This window comes from Anser brachyrhynchus, assembly GCF_964034855.1.
Source record: "Anser brachyrhynchus genome assembly, chromosome: 3".
NCBI classification, from domain to species: domain Eukaryota; kingdom Metazoa; phylum Chordata; class Aves; order Anseriformes; family Anatidae; genus Anser; species Anser brachyrhynchus.
In genome coordinates, this window is record NC_137696.1 from 51,239,738 (window position 1) to 51,247,798 (window position 8,061).

The following is an 8,061-nucleotide window of genomic DNA, read 5'->3' on the forward strand; positions in this document are numbered from 1 at the left end:
GGCCAGCACCTTAAACAGAATTTGGTACCCTGTTTAAGGGTCCATTATATGTTGCCAGTTCTTACATAGGGAGTCCAATGACCCATTTTTGACCAAAACAGTTAGTTGAAAGTGGCATTCAGTTTTGATCAGATGACAACAAAAATGAGAAATACATTGGTTTGTGCTGCTAACTTGCAATTAACTAGTGGTTAATGATGCTGTATGTTTGAAGCTTATGCTCTGTTGTCTGTTTTTTCTGATACTGCCCTCCATTCATTGTTGTTTTTGTCGCCTATTTCAGGCATGGTTCAGTATTTGGAATACTTTCCCTGTGGAGATATTTATATCCTGGTGTCAATTCACTTTTCATTTTGTTTCAATCAGCTAAATTAACTATACTTTAAAAATCTCTCACTGTACAATATTTTCTTCAGCCAATCAGAAATTGGGTCAGAAGGAAGACAAACACAATTTTCTACCTCAGATTTTTTTTTTGTAACTTTTTTAGTCAGAAATATGTTCCAGGAGTACCAGGGTGCAGAGATGGAAAACCTCTTACCTCTCTTAGTTACCCTCTTTCCTGTTCAGCTAAGGATCTCATCAGCCCTTCTTTTCTCAGGACCTCATCAGGAGCCCTTGATGCATTTCTCCTCTTTTATGATCCCCAGCTCCTTTTCAGAGCAGTTCCCAGCTCTGCCGGTACGGCCTGCGTTCCTGTCTCCCAGCAAGGAGTGGGGCTGTACCACAGCGCCTGCTGTCAGCCTGACCCATTCAAGTAAGTAACCCAGGTGACTGCAATGGCCTGCCTTTTCCACCTCTTCATCATCACAGCAATTTCGTTGTCTAAAATCTTATGCAGAGGCAATGCTGTATTTCCTTTTGGGTCACAGAACAGTCTTGGGCTACTGCCACACTCTGGTGTTTTTCTTGGGACAGGCCAGATAAATGGTGGGTTTTATTTTGATTAAAACAAAACCAAACCAAACAGCAAAACCAAGCAAACACACCACCATTTGTGATCTCTGGGGTTGTTTACATGCATGGGTGTGGACAGACACTTTTCATCTCCACCATGCTCAATGGCAGCTGCAGATATGACCTAGGTCTTGCCTGAAAGCTGTGTATCTACACTGACATTGTCCCGTGTACCTCATACAGCCCTGAGGTGCCTTTACAAGTAGAGTGGCCTAGTGCAAGGCCAATGTGAAACCATGTTTCAGTACAGGGCCTGTTCAGAGGGCTGGCAGACTTGCTGCAGCAAGTTTCCCGAGTGTAGACACCTACTTCCTTCTGAGATGGCTTAGGGTTACCCCAGGTAGTTGCAATGCCACATTATGCCATGCATCTTTCAGGATATCACCTGAAATAAAGCAGGGCACCTCTATTGAGGTGACTGGATCAAATCCACTGCTTTGTGCACTCAAAGTCACTGAAAAGATGTTGGTTGTAAGGGACATCTGAAGGTTTCTAGTCCAACCTCTGCTCCAAGAACAGCCAACTTCAAATCTAGATCAGGTTGCTCAGGATCTTTTCTAGTCAAACTTGCCTGTCCAGACACAGCAGTTCTGAATCTGCTGTCAAGTACATCTTTATTCAGAAATTCATAGGGAAATTTTATATGGGATCCATTATAAAATCAAAGTGTATTGCACCTGCACAGCTACTGCCAACCTAAATTTTCACAAAATGCTGACTGCATACATTATTTTTATTTAGTAAATCATTGTACTAGACTCTCTTATCTGAGGAATTCTAAATTGTTAGAGGCATTGACACACAGTTTTGCTCGAAACTCACCATCAACTGATGCAAATCCAACCTATGTCATGGCTGAAGTTTCCTTTGTTGCCTCAGTCATGAACCTTTGCACTGTTGGCCTGTGCCTGGAAGTGAAAATGTGTAAATACCTTACTCTTACACTGTCTTCAGCAGGACCAGAATGAAACATTTCTGGAACACCAGCACAGTGCTTCCGAGAGCTGCAAGGAGCAGCTGCTTAACCAGCAGTGATTTGAGGCAGACAGAGCAGATATCTGGAAAGAACAGTGAAACAATGCAATTGAACTACTGTAGGTCTCATGGAAGTGTAATAACCACCTGGAGTAAGAACATTGTTTAAGGTTCCATCAGAACAACTTTTGCATAAAGATTAATAGCGTCCTCTTTTTTATTCTTCTGGTTCTCCCTATTGAAAGGGGCAAGGTGGCCTGGCAAGGCTTTAAATCTCTGTTTCCAAGCCTTTGTGTTTTAATTCTTGGTCCCTGAGCCAGATCTTGTATCTTCACATATAGCTGCCCTTCACAAAAAATCTCAGAACCATAATAATTTCCTAGCCAGTAAGAAAAAAATAAAATCAAAAAATCATTTAAAGAGTGTTTTTATTTATTCATTTATTTGCTATTAACAACCAGCATACCACAGATGTTGTAAGTGATGGGTTGGTGCTACAGCTAAACTGATATAATAACTATTGCTTCCAAGTCCTGCTCTCCCTTCCTATCCTTGGTCTCCAGGTAGTGCATATTTAACACCAAAGTGAGCCAGTTAGGAGAGGTCAAACACAACCACTTTTTTTCTGTTCTTTCTGCTGTTTTGCCCTCTTTAATTGCAAACTGGACCAAGACAGTAGTTTCGCAATAATGTTGGATTGAGGTAAGTATGTGCTGTGTAAAGGAAAGGTGTCTCCCCAAGATCACCCCTGCTTGTGCTGCTGCTGGAGCACATGCAGGCCATGCGGGAGGCATCTCCCTGCTCCACTCATTTTATTTTGTTCTTTCCCCTTCAGGTTACTTTTGAGCTGGTTTCCTGATCTGGCTTACCACAGCTGTACAAATACTACGAAGAGGGGACAGGACCAACTTTAGCTGGTAACTTCTTGTTTTGGCTGAGAGAGATAGTGGAAGGGCTACTTCAGCTATGCTCATGTAAAACTGCACCCATTCCACTCACACTGAAGCATTTATTCTGTATTTACACTGCGGTAAATGAGATCAGAATCCAGCCTAATGGAAAGAAAATGTAGGATAAGGGAAGAGAAGTATGGAGGGGAAAAAAAAAAAATGTGGTCCTCTTCAGAAATCTCACCCCCCCCCCCCCCCCCCCAATTCCCCCCAATGGAATTTGACCTCATATAATCTTTAACACAGTCCTACTTGTTTTGTTAGCTACCTTCTTCCAGGTTAAGATGCACTTTAAGATGGCGTATCTAGGGGCAAATACACCATTGTGAGTTGAATATCTTATTTAGAAAACACGTCCTGATTTTGATTTGTTTCTTCTGCTCACAGCCCTCAGCTAAAACGGAGGGATCAGTATGCTGCCAACATCCACCTCATCATTGTAAACAGACAAAGCCCAAAAAAGAAACTAAGTAAATATTTCCTAAGGTAAGTGTGAAAATCCCAGCCTTCTCTGGGTCCTTTCAGATGAATTTCTCTGTACAGTTACTAAGCTGAATATATGGAAAAAAAAGACCACGGTTGTTGGTAGTTTTTTCCAGTGGCCTTACTGGAGTTGCGCTTGATAACCATTGTTATACAGAGTTACTCATGTCAGTGGGTGGTTTGGTTAAGATTGGCTTCAGAGTTCTCAAGAGCTGGCTTCCTTGAAGTTAAAAATTGAACACCCTTAATTATTGCTTTAAAACACAATGATCATCTGAGACTGAAAGTGGGTTGCTTGATGTATAGAGACTGTAGTTGTTGACAACAGGAAAAAAAGAGAAACTCAGCTGGTTAATTTGTTTCTTACTAATGTGGTGCTGTGTTGTTTGCCTTTCAAGGTTCTTAGATGAAATATTTTTCAAACATCAGCTCGTTAAGCCTCTGAACATCCAGTTGGATGGACAGTCCACAAAATGTGGTTGTATCTGGTGTTGTATTTACACCCAGTACATAGTGAAAAGTATTGCAGAGTTTGGGACATCATTTGAAATAACCAGGTGAATTTAAGAAAGCTGAAATGAGATATTGTGACATAGCTAAAAATCTACTCTTCTGAACAGTGCTGGGGGAAATGTAGCACAAAGAGGACCCTGTTTGTTACAGATTTTCTTCAGTCATCTCTCTAGGACAGTAACACTTTTGCTCACCATGCCTGGGAGCCCTCGTTCCCTTTGATCACAATCTCACGGGCTCGCAGTTTCACTTCTCACTCCCACCGCTCACTCAGAATTCCTCCCGTATTTCTCTGTGGTTTGCCAGATCAGACAAGACTTAGCCATTGTCATATTATCATAGATTTATTGAGTTTTAATGTTCTTTAGTATTTCTTTGATTAGAATTGACAAAAAAGGGAAAATTAAGAAATAGGATGTATTTATACCCCATTTGAACTCTGATTTTCACAGTGTTTTGATTTGCTGTTAAATTTCACGTGCTTTCAGCATTTTGTTAATTTTAAAATTGTTACAGTTTTGAAAATAATATGTCAATTTAAAAATAAAAGCACAAACTTGTCTGTAGCTGTACACTTTTTTTGGTTATAAGTTGGCCAGTTAGAATTCAAGGAAAAAATGCAAGACCCAAATATTTGTAATTGAAAGTTTGTAAACACATTTAGGAAAATCAGGGTGTACTGGAAATTTCTTATAACCAACCCTACTAGCTTATGCAGAGAACAAGAAGCAGGATAGCCTGGCTGGCCTGGTACTCTGTTCAGGTTCAAAGAGGATATTTAACCTTGCACCACATTGTGCTATGCCTCATTCAGCCTTAGGGTTAAAGCCTTTGATTTCAAAACAAGAATGCCCATGTCATGAGAATTTAACTGGAATTTAATGTTGGAATAATATGAACAAGCTTGCAGAAGTCCACGTTTGATGCCACAAAAGTACTTAAGTAAAAATGTATCCCACCAGTACTCTGATACAGAGGAGGGATGGCAACAGGAACCAAAATTATTCTGCCAGCATGCAGCATTGATGAATATTATGTGTTTTAAGTAGCCTATAGGATTTAGTAAGGCTGCAGTACATGCTGTTTGTGGCACACAACTCATCCCCATGTAGCTCGTGGCTGGGAGCTGCAGCTGCCACTGCCCTCAGCTGTGCTGGGGAAGGCAGAGCTATGGCTGGCAGGGAAAACCCTACAGAGTGGTCCCAGTTGGATGTTCAGCAGGTGAAGCCAGTGTCCTTAATTGCTGGTGGAGGAAAGGTGAGCATGCCTGGAGGTGCAATGCCTACTCCTTGAGGCTAATAGTCAGCTTTGTCAAATTGTGATCCGAGGCATTTTGAAGGGGATTAATGCACCAAAAATCAGGATGCTGCTGGTGGCACTCGCTGTGGCTGGCAGAACCTAGAGAAAGAGGAGGAAAAAAAATAAAATAAAAATTGGGAATCTCAGAATAAAGAATCGCAGAATTTTAGAGAAAAGTAGAACCTAAAAAATCAATCTAAGATGCATCTATTGCCTCAATTATTTTAATATTTGAGCACCTCATGGTCCTTATGATTGCTTGCTTGTTTCATTGCAACCCCTTGTTGTGACATGAGTGTTATGTTAAGAGAAAGGAACTGTGGTATGAAAAGACTGTATAGCATGCCTGGGCCACTGAAAAGACCTGAGGCAGAGCAGAAAATTTACCATGGCGTTCTGCAATACCCACCCACCATGCCCAATCTCCCTCAACTTTTAAATTTCTAACATGCATTTTTTAATTTTCTTCTGAGACTATGAAAGACTGTCTCGGCCCTCCAGAGCTGCGCCATATGACTTGTGGTTGGAAAAGACTTTGGGGGCATCGCAGACATCATTAGAAAGGCCAGTTCATGGAATTTAGATGGCTTCTAAGAGTAAAGCCAACGGTACTGAGATTTGTTGAGTTTAAAAGATTTCGTTTCTCACACTTTGCTGCTACAATGTATCTGCTCACACAGAAGGAGAGGATATTAGTCTGCTGCAGGATGGATAGCTAAAGATTAGTCTGGCCATCAAGGGAACCTTCAAAAGCAGTTATTCATGAGCTCACTTTACTCTTCCTTCTGGCAGCTGGGAAACAAGTTTCTAGCAAAAACGTATAGAGTTGTTACCTTCACTATATCTCTTTCTCTATGTCGGTGCTGTGCTATTCTGTCAGTTGGTCCTGAGGTTTTGAACTTTACTTTTGTTTTGTTTGTTTGTTTTTGGATACAGACCCACCTTCGTGGAGTCCTGGGATGAGCAGTTTGTGTTGTATTTCCATGCTGAAGTTTCCACAGCTATTAGTGGAAGAGAGGAGAGACAGCATCTGACATATACCAGCCTCTGTTGTCAGAATTGTCAGAGCAGCACAAAACTTATCACAGTATTCCCTAACGTCCTTAGTCAGACACCTGATCCAGATCGTGTTTGTCAGCAAAGTCATGCAATGCTAGTTCTGAGTAAGAGTTTTAACTGCAGGCATGGAAAAAAACACTAAATTCTTCAGTTGCAGACAACAGGGTCAATTCTGGTTCCCTCTGGCCTTTTTAAAAAGAAACGTCCTGCTATTTCACAGCTTCAGATGCCACTCAGTAGCACAACCAAATGCCGAAGTGGTAGCAGAGGCATAATGCTCCTGGTTCCAACTCATTTATTGTCAGCCTTTTTTTTTTTTTTTTTTTCCTTCAGGTTTGTGATTTCTTTTGTTTGAGTTTCTGGGGATTGTTGCATCAGAAATGGCTGTTCAGGGAAATCGAGTATTAGGGAAAAAAAAAAATACCTGAACAGGTCAGGAGCCTGAACATCATCTGCTGCTGCTTGCCAGAGGGCGCCTATCCATCACGTAGGTGTAGATGGATATGCAGTTCCAGAACTGAACTTGCATCTTTGAGCTTTGGGAAGTGCCCAGCAATGCTCTGTTTTTAGGAGCTGTAGCAACAGCAATTGTAGCTGTCTTACAGAATAATGTGAAGACAAACCCCTGCTTTGCTAATTTTTTATTGTAAATAAATGATGTAAGGATAAACAACAGAGATGACGTTGTTCAGTCTGTACTAGTCTGCCTCAGTAGCTCCTCTTCAGCTTCTATCCCCTCACAATATGTTCCTTGCTAGCAGCTTTTCTCAGTCTTTATCCCCTCATTAATTGTTAGCACCAAAATACTTCCTGGATTTAAAATACTGTTTTTTTTTTTTGTTTGTTTGTTTGTTTGTCTTTTTTTAAAGCCTAAAGATCTAAAAATTAGGGTGCTAGGGGATCTAGGACCTAGAGGCTGCAGAAGTGCTGAAAGTCCCATGGTTAACTAGGGGCTCAGGGATGGAGTTTAATTAAAAGCCCAAACACAACTATTCAGGCTCTAACTCCTAGTGGGAGCTAGAGGCACTAGTTGAAGATGGTCACTAAATATTTCGCTAAATCTGGGCCATACTTTGGTGTTTGGGTGATCTGCAAGTTTAAGTCCCATCGATTCTGAACAACACAGTGTCATGTGTCACTTGTGCGCTCTCAGAAATATTTTCTGTAATCTGTTATTTTCAGACACCATTCTTACAAATCTTGTGCTTGAGTTATTTGAAATTGCTCTTTGGTGAGCCTGCAGATCAGCTGTGTACAATTCAGACAACAATGTGAACTGTTTAAAATAAAGCAGACATTTAAGTGATTTTCATAAGCTAAGAGTTTTAGAGTTTTAGTTATGTCTTACTAAGCTGTTCATGTATTTCAACAAGAAAGGCAAATTGTTATGCTTTGTCTTTTTTTTCAGCAGTTGGTCCTCTCTCCCTTCATTGCTCAATTGTAAATGGTTAAATGGCGCAGGAGTTCCAGATTAAAGCTTATGACATAACTGAACCCCTGATGATTTGACTTCTGTTTTCCTCTGCTAAGGTCACATAATCAGAGTTGGCTGCTTATCACTGAGTACAATCATTAAATGATTTAATGGGGGGTTAAATGAAAAGTAAGAATTTTCATACTGGTGTGATACAAATCGCGTGTCCAATTAAAGCCTCAAAGCATTTTTTAAAAGCTGTATAAAAGGTGAATCATTTCTGTAAACAGCCCCTAAAGTGAAAACTCAACACCTTTGCTGTGGGAGAAGTAATATGATCTCGAATACCTTTGCAAACAAAGAGTCACTTGCCTTCTGCAAGTTGCTCTCTTTTCTTCAGCAGCTCAGCAT

General features: G+C 40.8%; 1 protein-coding gene across 7 annotated transcripts in view; it reads left to right on the forward strand.

Moving 5' to 3' along the window:
- The window catches only part of LOC308193608 (uncharacterized protein), a 51,749-nt gene extending 44,254 nt beyond the window's left edge, over positions 1–7,495 (forward strand). For all 7 annotated transcript variants that reach the window (XR_013949805.1, XR_013949806.1, XR_013949807.1 and 4 more), the window contains 4 exons: positions 602–757; positions 2,768–2,849; positions 3,270–3,368; positions 6,114–7,495. The gene's annotated coding sequence lies outside the window, so the exon portion shown is untranslated. The remainder of the gene's footprint in view (positions 1–601; positions 758–2,767; positions 2,850–3,269; positions 3,369–6,113) is intronic.
- The last annotated feature ends 566 nt before the right edge of the window (positions 7,496–8,061 follow it).